A 16436-nucleotide genomic window follows, 5' to 3' on the forward strand; every position below is an offset into this window, starting at 1 on the left:
TATTTCTCTAAATTCTGTGATTTTGCCTTCTATAATCCTCCTTTGCAAATGGAAATTACAACTCACTAGTTAATTCAAATGTTACTTATTGGGGCTTCAGTATAGACAGTGAGAAAGATATAACATGAGAACTGTTTCCTTGCTGTTGTCTTATGTCAATATATGTGTGTAAAAATAATCATTTTTTAAATCATATTATAAAAACCCTAAGTTGATTTTTTTAAATCAATAGAACAGCATGCTGAATATAGCTGACAATTGAGTACTATGCATCTCAAGAGAGGAAATTTCTAGTGTTCTCATTACAAAGTAGGTGAAGTATTTGAGTGGATAAATATGTTAATTCACTTAATTCAATCATTCTACTTTGTATTCAACAAATCACAACACCAGTTTGTGCCCCATAAGTATATGCAACTATGATTTGTCAAATACAATCAAAGGCAAAAAGCAAAACAAAAAATCCCACTTAAAAAAAATAAGAACCTATGGAATCAACTTAACTCGTTCTCATTCTCCTATTTATCCCCTAAGTCATCAAGTTCTATGCTTTAACGTGTTTTAAAATGTATCTTGCATTCATTTAGAAATGCCAGAAAAGTATAATTACATAGGAAGCAACAGTGTACCCACCACGCAGCTTAAGAAATAAAGTGATACCAACATGGCTGAAGCCCCAAAGAGCCACTTCCCAATTATATCTCCTCTCTGTCCCTCAGAAGCTAATTACTGTCCTGAATTTGGAATTTATTCTTCTAAGTTTCTTTGTACTTTTACCATCCACATCACACGATACGTGTCTTCTAAACTATATGTAAGTGGCATGCTTTTACCTTTATATGGCATATGCCGTATACTTTCTCCTGCACCTTGTCCTTTTTGATGCTCTGTGCTGTATTTGTGAGATAATACAGTGCATTCTTAGCATGGAGTAGTATATAGTAATGAAGGAAAGAGAAGTGTAAATGATGCTCTGTATTAGTTCTGCATCTGCCCCGTAATTACTAGTGCCTTATTGCAGCCTCTCTGGCCTTCATACGTGGACCATTATCACTGCCTCAAGTCTCTACCTACTCTAAAGTTACTTCCATTATACTGCCATACATGTGCCTAAAAACACTACTTTCAAGATGCTAAATTGTGCAAAAATATTTAGTGAATCTCTGCTCTTTACCACATCAGGGCCAAGCTCCCATGTCTAACTTTCAAAATTTCAATGCCATGCTCACATCCTTCAGCCCACCCTGAAGGTCACCCGGAGCACCAGGGGGCAGTTCCCACACACACATTCATGGTTTTCTGTCTCAACTGTCTGTACTCCTTCCTGCCTGAAGCTCTGGCTACAGGTGTGAGCTCAGCCTGCAGTAGGACAGGCCAGGTGAGTTATTGTTCCAGGTAATAAAGAAGCACAGAAGCTGGTAAAAAAAACCCCAGGGTTTTTTTGCCCAGAGTGGGACACTCCTGAGATATGCTCTGTGTGGTCTTTTGGAAAGTCTCTAGGAAGATAGAGCCTTAGTTTTCCATAGTGGTAACCCATTCATTCACCTAAACTTTACTGGCCTTTTTTCTCTTCCTGTCTCACCTTCCCACTGTCCATGTGTGCCTCGTGGGTTCACCTCCCACAAAAACTATTTATACTTGACTCCTTGCCTGAAGATGTGCTTTTTAGACAATTGCCACCAAAATTGGCCTCAGATGGTTATTCTCAGAATATGATTCCGAAGTTGAATCACTTATCAGTCAATGGCAAGGGGCATCCTCCTGCTGATGGTAAGTGAGGTCCTAATAAGCCTGGTGGGCTGCAGCCTCACAATTACTAAGATGCTCACCTGTGGTGGGTCAAGTGCAAGTAGAAGGGATCATGCATTTACTCTAGCACTGGAAATTTATAACATTAGCTTATGGGCTTTCTCTAGCACTGAAAAGATATTAGAGCAATTGCAAATTGTAAAGATTCTAGAATTAAAATAGTTTTTGTCAAATGTCCTAGACATCTTAAAGAAAGAAAATTACAGTCTGGGATAGCTAGCTATCAACTCATAGCAAGCTGTAGGAGCCAGAAAGCCTACAGGCATCTGTAGAGCTACAGAGAAACCTATGCATCCCACAGCCAGCAGACAGATGCTGCTGCAAGGCATGGCTAAGCTTTGATCTTAAAAATGGTGGAGTTACAAAGAGATTGAATTCATAGCTTAAAATGTCACCTATATAAAAACCCAAAATGCTAAAATGGTAGCAGTAGGACCTAGAAACTTAAGATGAAAATCTCTGTGGGCTGTTGGCCTTAGGAATTTTGAACTTCCTGAATGCTCTTAGGAACTTTGAACTTCAGAGTCTCATGACCTCTCCAGGTGTTCAGAAACAGCACCTTGCCCTCACTAGTAAAGAAGAGGATACCACGACCTGAATACTATTGCTTAAGAAAAATGCCATGCAAGATGGCTTTTGACTATTCATAAATTACTCTTGGCTCCCCTCATTGTTTCTAGATCAATAACTAGGGTCAATTCCCAGTACAGCCCAGGTGAGGAAGTACATTGCTGCTGTGGGAGGAAATGAATTATTACCAAAATAGCTGAGGGATATGGCTTCTCTGTACTTAGGAAACCAAGAGGAAAAATGCCTGGAAATTGAAATAAGGATATGGGACTAAGGATGGTGAAGGGAACAATATAAGCTTAGATAGGAGATAATTTACTGGTAAAAGGAAACTTTCATATAACTTAAAATTTAACCTCCTGGCAAAGACTCATAGAGCCTTTCCTAATACATTGCTGGAATAATAGCCCCTTGAAGATTGGAGAGGATAATGGCCTACAGAAAATTAGGTGGAGATGTCAGAACAAGCTTAGCAAAGGATTAAAGGGATCAGAAGGTCCAGTTTTAGCATCCGCTTGGAGTTGATATCCTGAACTCTGGGGCACTGTCCTTCAAAATGTGGTATATGCATTGATCAGACAGCCTATTATATGGTGCTATCTCCCCAGTAGCTAGACTATATGGTCTTGGAACCAAAGCTCTGTTTTACCTTATTAGAAATTAAAACTGAGATATTTATAATAAATTTATTTTTTGATTGGTAGTAATACAAGCCTATCACATGTTAATATAAATAATATCTTATTAATAATAACTGTATTCACCTAAAAAATATTTTAGCAAAAAGAATGGTTTGTTTTGTTTTATAAACCTCTCATGTCTGGCTTGATTAAAAACATTTAGTCTTTAATTGTTAATAATGTAAGGACCTTCCATTCTGCCTTTCATTGCCCGTGTCATGTAACTGTTGATAAAACTCATCATTATAGAACCAACAACACATCCATGATGTTGCTCTCAAGAAATTCATTCAGCTGAGAAAGGCAGAGGGAAATTGAGAAGTGCAATTTCATCAGAATATTTTCAATTGACTTCCTTAGAGATCAACAACATGGACTCCAATAAATGATCTATTTCTGTTTTTGTTAAATGACTCTATTAATTTAGAGATTATCTGCTTCTGTGGTAACTTGCTAAACAAGCTATATTACAATGATTCATTTACATATTTACTAACCATCATGAGTGTTTTTTCACACATGTGTTAAGAACATAATATATTCTGGATGCTCATTTTTAAAAGGAGTAGTACATCATTTCTACTTCTGAAGAATGCCAAATCTAGCCAAGGCAATAGATTGCAAAGAAATCATTACAGTCAGTGGATATAGATTATAATAGCCATAGGAACAATGGAAGTCCATTTAACTCTACATTTAACATGTAAATGGTAAACATTTAATGCTGCCTGTACAGGTAAAAGAAGGTTTTGACAAGGAAGCAGACTTCGAGATGAATCAGGAAGGACTAATAGGTTATTTTTCAGGTTAAGATGAAGAAGACGGCCGAAGAAGTTTTATGAAGAGTTAACAGAAGGTGCAAAATCATACAGGCTTGAGGGACTCCTGCATTTGCAGACATACAAGCAATTTTGTGGTTGGAATGTAGGGAAAGAAAGGATGGAGACGGACACTGGGAAGACCATAAAGGCCTTGCATAGCATAATGAGGAGTACCTACTTTGTCACGTAGAAGTGAGTTTCATGGCTGGGCATGGTGGCCCATGTCACCTGTAATCCCAGCACTTTGAGAGGCCAAGGTGGAAGCATCGCTAGAGCCCAGGGGGCAGAGGTTGCAGTGAACTGAAATTGCACAACTGCACTCCAGCCTGGGTGACAGAGCAAGACCTGTTTCAAAAAAAATAAAAAAATTAACTTTATAAAAAAGAAGTGTTTCACATCTGCCCACACACTAACCTAGCAGCAATGCATGCATTTCTGAAACTGCTAGGGTATGAAACATGCAGATATTCTTTCAGTTATTTCCTCACTTCTTACACAGAACACAATGATTGTCAGTCATTATGTCAGAACCTAATGATTTGCATTGTTTAAAAAAACGTGGTTGTGCAGTGGTAGCAGCAGGAAAGAGAAGGTGGATGTGGTGACAAAAACATACCATATCATAGCCCCCATCATAGCAGGTGGAAGAGATTTACAAGGTACCCCAGAATGTCAAAGGATGTCAGGACGCAAGACTGAGATTGCAGCAGTTCAGGCCACTGCTGTTTCCTTCTATCTAGGTGGGGAAATGACACAAAATCTCACACAGACCTACATTCAAAAATTCACAAATGCCTCTTAAGTCTGCCCTAAGTTAGCTATGACCACGAGAAGAGACAGATCAGGAGAGGTGCCATGGGAAAAAAAGCTGCTCAATTTTTTTGGCCATGCTCCATAATCAATGACCACGTCACCAGTGCCACTGTCAACCATGCTTCATGATCAATAACCACATCACTGGTGCCACTGTCAACTATGGTGTGCTACTCTGTGCCCCATAATATAGTCTTTTATTTTAATGTTAATGTTCCTCAGATCCTTCCAATTTACTGATAATATCATTATAAGTTTCTAATGATTCAGTAAATGTTTCTATAGAGATCTTTGTAAAAAGTTCTCAAATTTTTGAGGCCAAATCAAGAATATAGGCATGCACTTTGGGAGGCCAAGGCATGTGGATTTCCTGAGGTCAGAAGATCGAGACCAGCCTGGCCAACATGGTGAAGCCCCATCTCTACTAAAAATACAAAAAATTAGCCAGCCGTGGTGGTGCACACCTGTAATCCCAGCTACTCGGGAGGCTAATGCAGGAGAATAACTTGAACCCGGGAGGCAGAGATTGCAGTGAGCCAAGATAGTGCCATTGCACTCCGGCCTGGGGGACAAGAGGGAAACTTCATCTCAGATATATATATATATATATAGACATGATAATTTAAATATATGTCATATGAAAATATTGAAAACAAAAAATTTAGGATTATTCATATTCCTATCATTTTAAAAGACAATATAAGAAGCAGGACTATCCTCCATGTCCATACTATAATTTTATATATCCAGTTGACTGCCTAGATTCAACATTATTTCTGGGTGTGTCTGTGAGGGGGTTTCTGGATGAGATTAGCATTTGAATCACTGGACTCAGTAAAGTAGACTGTTCTACCCAATGTGAGTGGGCATCATCCAATCCACTGAGGTTCTGAATAGAATAAAAAGTAGAGAAACGAAGAAGTCACCTTTTTTCTTTCCTGCCTCACTGTTTGAGCTTGGACATCCCATCTCATCTTCTCTGGCTCTTGGACTGGGATCTACAACATTGGCTCCCAGGCGTTTGGACTTGGACTGAGTTATACCACTGTCTTTCTGGGGTCCCCAACTTGGACAACTGATTCTAAGTCTTCTCAGCCTCCTTAATCTGTGAGCCAATTTCTCATAATAAATATACACACACACACACACACACACACACACACACACACACATCCCACATCTTACTTGTTCTGTTTCTCTGTGGAATACTGACTAATACTAATCATTTAAGACAACCTCTCTATTCCACCTGGAGCATGGCTCATCCCTTTGTCCAGCGTCTCCACGCTATAAACACTACCCATCTGTCAGTCACTTAGTAGGCACCCCAGTTATCAGGTATCACAGTGCTCATGTTCAAGTAATCCTTGTTTTACTTCATAATGGTTCCCAAGTGCAAGAGTCTTCTGCCTAATTTATAAATTAAACTTTAACATAGGTATGTATGCATAAGAAAAATCATAGCACATAGAGGGTATCATATTATCCAAGGTTTCAGGTATCCACTGGGGGTCTTGAACTATATCCCCCATGGACTAGGGGGTGAACTACTGTACAAAGATCTACCTCTCCTGAAGATTCAACTAACTATAAAACACTATATTCGGGGTTTAAAAAAGGGGAGAAAAGAAATGGAGGAAAGAAAAAGAAAGAGATTGACTGACAATAACAATTCTTACATGATATTTACTATATAACATCTCATTTTGTTACTATGTAAATACATATTAGTAACCCAGTTTTATCAATGAGGAAACTGAGGCACAAAAGAGCTAGGATAGATATTAAATGATAAGGTTGGGTGGGATAAATCTTATGCAGTGTAATGGTTAATACTGAGTGTCAACTTGATTGGATTGAAGGATGTAAAGTATTGTTCCTGGGTGTGTTTGTGAGGGTGTTGCCAAAGGAAATTAACATTACAGTCAATGGACTAGGAGAGGCAGATGCACCTTAATCTGGGTGGGCACCATTTAATCAGCTACCAGCATGGCTAGAATAAAAACAGGCAGAGGCATGTGGAAAGACTAGACTGGCTAAGTCGTCTGGCCTCCATCTTTCTCTCTTGCTGGCTGCTTCCTGCCCTTGAACATCAGACTCCAAGTTCTTCAGCTTTTGGACCCTTGGATCTACAGCAGTGGTTTGCCAGAGTCTCTCAGGCCTTCAGCCACAAACTGAGGGCTGACACTATCAGCTTCCCTACTTTTGAGGTTTTGGGACTCAGACTGGCTTCCTTGCTCCTCAGCTTGCAGACGGCCTGTTGTGGGACTTCACCTTTTGATCATGTGAGTCAATACTCCTTAATAAACTCCCTTTCATATATACATCTATCCTATTAGTCCTGTGCCTCTAGAGAACCCTAATACAGGCAGTCTGTTTCTAGAAACTTAGCAATCAATCTCTGTACTGTTCTATCTTTGAAAAAGAAAATAATCAATATATTCGATGTTATGGCAAAAAAACAAGTGACATCACACTTAACTTTAAAAAGAGAAAACACTTAAGATGTTTTTTGGCAAACACTTTCAGTACATACAGGTGTGTTTGTTTGTTTTCAAGAACTATTAAGAATAATCTTCAATGGACCACAGGCCTGTGAATACTGTTCTGGAAAATCCATGTGTTACAATGGAATACTCGATGCTTGTTCAAGCTCCTGCTTTTCACCTTTCCTTGAAGCTTCCTAGAAGTTTATCATTTGGGGCTCTTGCTCTGGCCTTTGAACTAAGGCTGAAAGTTGGGACACAAACAGGATATTTCAGGAAAACCTAGAAACTGTTGCTCAGAATATTAGGAGTATCCAGATGTAGGCAGCACTCTCACTGAAAACCGTCACCTCCCCTAGAGTCCTAGGTCTCAATTCCAGACCTTACAAATTGAAAACAAGGAACAGTTCCCTCTTCTCTCTAATCCTCAAAAATCTGGCACCATGGAAAAACTTCTGGGACTGAACAGCAAAGCTCTGTGGAATACAGGTGAATTCCGAACTTCTTAGAAACCAAGACTTCAGGTTGCACTGGTGCATTGGTGAGCTGATTCTGGACTGGACTTAGGTGAGTGTATTAGTTCGTTTTCATGCTGCTTATAAAGACATATCCAAGACTTGGCAAGTTATAAAGGAAAAGAAGTTTAATGGACTCACAATTCCACGTGGCCTGGGAGCTAGGAGGCCTCACAATCATGGTGGAAGGTGAAAAGCACATCTTACATGGTAGCAGACAAGAGAGAATGAAAACCAAGTGAAAGGGAATTCCCCTTTTCATAAAACTATCATATCTCGTGAAACTTATTCATTACCACGAAAACAATATGGGGAAACCACACCCACAATTCAATTAGCTCCCACTGGGTCCCTTCCCACAACACATGGGAATTATGGGAGCTACAATTCAAGATAAGATTTGGGTGGGGACATAGCCAAACCATATCAGTGAGAAATAAAAATGAATTTGAAAAAATTTTCCTCCATAAACCCTGACCAGTGTCTCTCTTTTATGAATATCTCATATTTTGAGGGAAGCAGGGTGCAAGTTACAGAATGACAAAAAGAGCAAAATAAAGAAAAAAGAGAAAATGACAGGGATAACTAATGGGTGGATGGGAGAGTGATGGGGGTGGTCAGGGAGAAGACAAAGGCAAAGAAGAGGTGTAAGAAAAGTCAGAGAGGAAGCAGAGTGTATGAGTATTTGAAGTTGTTTATCAACTTTCATTTCTCCCTTTCTCCTGGTTGGCAAAAGCCTCATTTTGTTTAGGTGTCTAATTATTATCGCTTCCACCCCACCCCACACGTATGATTCAAAAGAGAGTAAGCTATTCCTGCTGAGGGGGAGCCCTGATTGACATAGGTCAGTCATGGTGATACTGTTTTTCTTGCCAATGATGAAGTTCAGGGTGAAGTTATACTAACTGAGGCTCCAACAGAGGTCTGCCATGCGGCTTCTGGAAAATGTTTCTTCTCTTAAGGAAACACAGAGTGAGACAGTCCCTGATGATGTTTGCCTGTGTCCCCACCAAAATCTCAACTTGAATTGTATCTCCCAGAATTCCAATGTGTGGTGGGAGGGACCCAGGGGGAGGTAATTGAACCATGATGGCCAGTCTATCCCATGCTATTCTCATAACAGTGAATTAGTCTCATGAGATCCAATGGGTTTATCAGGGGTTTTGCTTTTGCTTCTTCCTCATTCTCTCTTGCTGCCACCATGTAAAAAGCATCTTTCACCTTCTGACATGATTCAGAGGTCTCCCCAGTCACGTGGAACTGTAAGTCTGACTAAACCTCTTTTTCTTCCCAGTCTAGGGTATGTCTTTAACAGCAGCAATGAAGACAGACTAATACAGCCCCTTTCTGCCTCTGGCTATTGTCACATCTGGAGGTGATGCCTGAATCTGCTTCTGTCCTTCTCCCACAAGGAAAATGAGCTTTAGAAAGCAGCCTTTACTGGCAGTGACAGAGATGGAGGTATGGAAGAACACTGGATTCTAAATTTAGCTTTTCCTGCAACCATAAACAACTCCAGTGTGTTAGTGGCTGAAGGAAACACACTTTCACTAGTGGAACCATAGCCAAACTACTCCTTAAAACCTTCTACGTGGATGTGTCATGCTTGCTCTCTGTCTACTGTCCAACGCATATTATAGGCTAAGCCCAAAGTCAATAAGGTGAGGCTAAGGTGGTGTGTGTGGGGGAGTGAGGGGAGTGAGGGGAGCATACAATCCTCTTCTCATAGGGACAGGGCAAGTCATGTGACCATAGGCAGAAACATTTAATCCTTTTACAGAGAAGAAATGAAAATTTGGGAACAAAAATCCAATCAGCCAAAGTCCTTGGTGACATTATTGAGCCACTAGTGAAAACACTCCAGGACCCTATTTCTGGATTTCCACTTCTGTGAGATAAGATGCTTCCTTATTGTTTAAATCTGAGTTTTCTGCGATTGATGCTTTTTTAGAAAAGAGCACCTTAATTATGCAAAGAAAACACCAAATGATTTGCTCATATTCAGAAGTGGAGGAAGAAAACTGAAATTGTCAATGGACCAGGCAAAAGACAAAACCCTAGGCATCGATTGTCCTTCCCAAATAGATCAGCACTTCTCCCCCCAACTGTGAAAAGGAAAACAAGGCTTCCTACAATGCTGGGATAGTTCTGAGGCTAGATAATGAAGAACAAATACAGCCAGGAAGTTCGGGCAGTGTGATGGGTGTACGCATGAGTTTTTATAGGTTTTGTTCTCATTTGGTTAAATACATGTGTATGTACCAATGAATCTGAGAAAGAAACTCAAAATGACATTATGTTTTCTTACCAGTTCAATCATATATATCTTACAAGAAGGAAAATAAAATGTACCTGTTTATATCTTCTGTGGAGTCCTAATTAGGAAAAATAAATCAGGCTGGTGGGACTGAGGAAAAGCAAAAAGAGGAAGCAGATAGGCTATGAGTCTGTCTTGCCATGCTTCATGGCCCAGGACATGCCCTACTGTACAAATAACACACAATCTTCCTTCACCCAGCTACCACCAGACCCTCGGCTGATAGAAAACTGCAAGTTAGCTCACTGCAACATTGGCATTATCAGCATGGCACAAAGCCCTCTTCAGCATACAGCACCATCCTATAAAATCCCCAGCAAGCCTTTGTCTCCTTGCAGTCAGCCCCTCTCTTACTCATCTGCCCATTGCACCCTTGCAACATATTTTCATACTTTAATGAATCTGTCTTTCTTTACCTACAATTGTCTTGGTAAATTCTTTTACCACCCACACCATCGGCCTCAGATAGTCACGAATCACCTGCAGTATCTTCTACTTACTCATTCCTTCATTTCAGTATGGTCCAATATAGTCTCTCTGCCAAGCCATAAAAGTATATAAATATATACACACACATATCACTAAATATATAATTGTAATTGTAGTCATATATATGGTATATGCATATATGTAGATTTATTTATTTATTATCTCGAGATAGAGACTTGCTCTGTTGCCCAGGCTGGAGTGCAATGGCTCGATCTTGGCTCACTGCAATCTCCACCTCCTGGGTTCAAGCTATTTGCCTGCCTCAGCCTCCCAATTAGCTGGGATTACAGGCATGTACCACCATACTGGGCTAATTTTTTGTATTTTTAGTAGAGACAGGGTTTCACCATGTTGGCCAGAGGTTTATTTATTTTTATATGTGTGTATGTATTTTTTACTATATATATGTACAATTTACATGAGAGAGGGCAGATTTTAGGGTTTATTTATCTGATAAAACACAATCTTATCAAAGGGAGTTTGGGAAGAGAGGTAGACCTAAAAGATCTGCTTAAGCTACTGCTACAACCTAAAATGACCTGGTAAGAACTTTTACTGAACTCACTAAAAGAAAAAAAAAAATTAATGAAAACATTTGAGCTGTACAAGAGGACAGACTCAAGGGAGTTACAACAATCATCTTTTGTTTTGTTTTATTATTTTTTGTTTCTTTTTCTTTTTTAAGAACGTTGAAGCTGTGACCACAGAGGTGATTGGAGAATCACAGCCCTCCTGAAATGATATCCAAACAGAAAATTTTCCAATACATATCCTAAAATCACAGAGCATGTAATTCCACATCAGCTCCAGGAAAGCAGCATCTTTGCTTAGGATATGGAAATTTGGAAGCTCATTGCTATAATCTGTGGTTATGATTTCAAGCTCCCCCAGTGATGCCGGGAATCAAACCACAGACTCCTAGTGCTAGGAGCCTTTATTGTAATCCAATAAAACCTTAACAACTAGTCTTCATTTTTATGATAAATTAAGGGCCTCATTTGCTTTGAAGCAACCCCTCTGCCCTGGAGTTTACCTCACTGTGGAAGCAGTCCTAGAGAAACACTCAATTCAGATGGGGTAAAGACGGTGGGGGGAAAAGAACCCAAATTCCCTACCTTGGTTTGTTTCATGGGTTCAGAAACTTCCAAACAAGTGAAAAGCTCTCTTTCAAAAGAACTGATCTTTTAGTATGAGCCTCTGCTTGAGATTTTTGACAATATCTTATGGACACTGACTTCTTAACCTGACACTTGAGTCAGTCACAGAATGTCACCTTGAAATCATAAATGGGACATCTGGAACTGAGGCCGTGTGTACTATCCACCCACTTTCAATTTAACTTAATTTTATTTTATTTTATGTTGGCCAATTTGAATTTTTATCCAGAAGCTCAAATTCTGCCCCAATTGCCAGTATTTGCTTTGCTGCTATGTCATCTTTGTGAACTCATTTGTTCCAGAATGACCTTTAAGTCCAAAACAAACTTAAAACAAGGATCATACTTATTTTACAACATTAATTCCTTTCTAAGATTCAAGGCACTGGGACATCAAACTACACAACACCTACATCTGTGTTTTTAAAGAATTCCAGAGGGCAGCTTAGAAGGGTCAAAAATTTTTAAACCCTACACTAGAGGGACATTAAATTATGGCAAATTTGAAATGAAAACAGTTTTCAAATTTAAGTTCAAGATCTCAATTAAACCTTCCTCAAATTAAGAACAAGGCATAGGCAGCAACTTTGCATCTCCCAAATATTCCATAACTAACATCTCAAAAAAGAACATTTTAATGTTGAAGTTCTGCATTTATTCAACAAATTACTAATTAAATGTATTCATTTCATATATTCATTCATGAGTAATGCATGCAGTAGAAAATGTATACGTTGCACCAAATTAGAAGTTTCAAGACCAGTATTTTAGTTCTAGGCAGGCAATTCACCAGCTCTGGGTTCCTCAGAAAATCAATCATTGTGAGAACTTAAAAATGAGGTAATTACTCTAGAACTAATCTTTAGGAAGAGTTCTCTCTTCTTAATACTAATAGTCTATTATTGAACATTTAGATTATCAATTAATATTTGAATTTGAATTCTATAAAAAACACATTAAATAGAGACATGAGAAAGCATTACTAAAACATTCTCGGTTATCCATGAATAATCCAATTCACATTTAGATGATTCAGAGTCACTTGCTAATAATTAATGCTCACTCTGTGACAGGTACTGATTTGTCCTAAATGCTAGATAAATATACACACATTAATTCTCATCCAAACCATATGAGTTACATTCTATTAATATCTCTCATTTTACAGATGAGGATGCTGAGACACAAAAAGTATCTGCTATATCTCACATTGCTAGAAAGTTAGCCAATACCTAAATACAGAGAATTTAGTTTCCAAGTTTGTGTCCTTAATCTACATTTAATGTCTCCAGTAAGTGAAGGGGAACCAGATTAAAGCAATAAATATTGAACATAATTCAGCAACACAGTTTATTCTGAATGCATACATTTAAATACTAATGTTTCTATAGCATTCATATCTGGAAAAGATGCTTGTGTTTATTCAGAAAGTAAACAGTATAATGTATAGCTCTCCAAGGTCATCTCAGAAGCCTGTTGATCCCTAGTAAATATGTCTTTTCTTCTATGTTATTGATATATTTTTGATGAAAGTATTCATAATAAAGATAATTCATTTATAATACACATACCACTTGTCAGGTAGTATGGATGGCAGTCTACAAACATGGCCAAAACATTTGGTGTCCCTGCATCAGTACTCTCAGTTAGTCATTTCTTACCCTCATTCTAGGCTTGGCGATATGACTTTCCACAGCCAGTGAAATAATAGCAATAGCAAATGGGATACCAGAAGACTTGAAAGGTACTTGTGCATTGGGTATTGGCATATCCTACTGCTCTTGTGAACAGTGCTGCTTGGTAAAAAACCAATGGTCAAGTCTTCTCTGTTCCCCCAACTAAAAACAAAGCAACCACCAGATATGTGAGTGAGGCTATCCTACACTCACGTATCTGGTGGCTGCTTTGTTTTTAGTTGGGGGAACAGGGAAGTAATATTTGTTATTTTAGTAGATTAAAACAACAAACATGTATTATTTCTTGAGAATCTCTGGATTATCTGACCCACCCAGATGATCCAGAGATTCTCAAGAAATAATTCATGTTTGCTGTTTTAACCTACTAAGTTCTGGAATGGTTTGTTATACAGAAAAGGCTAAATGATACACGCATTATGCCAAGTCTTTAACAAACATAATCTCATTTAATCCTCACAATAACCAGGCAAGGTTAACATAATGTGATTATGTTGTTTTCAGTATAAATAAACTTGTGTCAGTGAGGTACTTTCAACATAGTTAAACTGCATGGGATCATAGAAACTAGTGTATCTCAAACTGTAAGACACAAAGCATTTACTCATGACATTTGCCACTTAGGAGCTACACTGAGGTTGATACTATAAAGAAAGAATTCTATATAAGGGTAGCCTACCCCATTTTCATGTTTCTTATCATGCTAAAATTTGAGTAAAAATTATATGTCAGATAATTTCCAAAAATTATATTTTGGATAATTTATCAGTGAGTAGTAAATTAGACATTATTATTACTAATTCTTTGGTAAATTAAAGATGTTAACTTTCTGCAAATGCTGATTTGTGGCTATTTTGACTCTGCTTACATATGATAGCAACACTGGTGCAGATAAGTAGTTGCTCTATCACTCCTGTTATATTCTAATTTCTAAAATGTTTTTATCAAATACCAATTAATATTCTTTCTATAGCTATGATGTCTCAAAAAGTAAAAATAATAAAAGTTTTTAAAAAGATAAAATACCCCAATGAATAATCTATAATAATAAATCTTATGGGGCCCAGATTCATCAGACATTTATTGCATTAGTTAAAAATAAATCTAAAGGATTCTCACCTATCAGACTTGTTTTCTAACATCCTTAAACTTAGCAGTGGCCCTAAAAATAAATATTCATTTTCAAGCATTAATTTTAATATTCCAGGTTATATTAAAATGTAAAGGAAATGGAAAATGAAAGCCTAAGAATACAGAAGAGGGAGTCAAAAAAGTTTGAGGGAGAGAAGGAAGACTAAAATGACCTTGTGGCTAGCATGAAACTCAATGTTCAGCTCCATCTTCTATATCCAAATATCAGGAAAGGCCAGTGATAAATTCAGTCCCTGGGAACTCAGCCCAGTTTCTACTGCACTTGTTAGTAGGTAGAAACTTGATACATACATTTAAAAACCTGGAAACTCTTTTATGCATGCACAGCTTTTCCATGTCCAGTTTATTCTCAATTTTATGATTTTCAATAAATGGGAAAAGAAAAAAAGGAGGAAGAAACGAATTTATCCAAGCTGTGAAATTTTAGATATTATAAAATGCTTTAAAATTAGTGGTTTGAATGAGGTTTATACTGGTTTATGCTGTTTTCCTTTCCACCATCTCCCCAACAAAAGAATATCCCACATTACTGATTCCAAGGGGGTAATATTTATTTAAAGATAATTGACAGCTTCAGCCAATCATTTCCCTTCTCTTTCCAAAGGAAACAGTGGATTTTGTAGTTCCAGATGCTTTCTTTACACACTGCAGCAGTCATATGATTTCTCAGTAGTAAATTGGACATTATTATTACTAATTCTTTGGCAAACTAATGGTATTAATTTATTAAACTACAGCACAATATTTTTACTTTACGATGTATTCATGATTAGCAGGTTTTCTTGCTCTTCTATTTTATTTAAATAGAAATTCCATTTGAAAATAAAATGTATTTTCTTGGTTTTATCATCCCATCAATATTTGCTCAATTGAGAAATCACAACTTGCAGTTTAATTTAGTTATAATTATAATCCTAACTATTCCATTCCAGACCCGCTTAAAAGAATAATTGTTAACGTTGTTGATACTAACAACTACATTATTGTACTGACAATGGCCGTCTCATCACATTGCCCTCCCCACATTTGGTTCTTGTCCTGCCTTCTCTTTTAGAAATGTAGCATATCATTGGCGTATACTCATGTAGTGTGAAAAACTAAATGGGTCTACAGAACTCATTTTGAAAATTAACAGTTCTTTTCCCCTTCCATGTACTGTATTCCTATTCCCCAGAAGCAGCTACTTCATACTCTCTTAGATGTTTCTTATGGTATTTACTTGCCAATATCTGAACAACAAATAATATTATTTCTTGATTTTCAGTTTTAGAGTACTGACTATTGGCATTTGATATAAGAGATATAAAATCATTTAGCTGTATTATAGTTTATATAATATATTTCATTTTATATTTATATTTTATAGTATTATGTATTTTATTACTATCACTACAAAATCTGAGGTTTTAACTCCTAAACTACCTCTACCCCCAACAACTACTCTCCATATACTCACTCTCCCTGCAGTCTCTCAACATTGCTATATCAAAATTTGTTAGATTCATACTCAATCATGATATTATTATTACTATGCAAATATTTTTCACAACTAAGCCATGTCATACAGTTCAAGCATATTCTCTTTCATACCTGTGCTTATCATGGAGTTGATGTTTATTTTGTTTTGTTTTGTTAATATTGTTGGTGCTTATTTTTCTATCAACTAATCACAATTTTGTACCCAAATTCTCTATCAGAAATAATTCCCTCCTCAATTACATTTAAGGTATTCTACTATTTTCAGTCACTTAAAGACTATCCCTGGTATCCTTTGTTCTACACTTGCAACTGAGACCAGTTGCTCTCTGCATTCACATTTTGTTCTCATCCTTGACTTTTCTTTCACTATCTTTCTGGACATTCCTCTTATTTGTATTGCAAACCCTGTGTCCCCTTTTGTGTTTGTTTCCTCCTTTGAATTGAAGGAGTATATT

Source organism: Aotus nancymaae, unplaced genomic scaffold (genome assembly GCF_030222135.1).
Source record: "Aotus nancymaae isolate 86718 unplaced genomic scaffold, 86718_ANA_hifiasm-v0.15.2.pri h1tg000089l, whole genome shotgun sequence".
NCBI lineage: Eukaryota > Metazoa > Chordata > Mammalia > Primates > Aotidae > Aotus > Aotus nancymaae.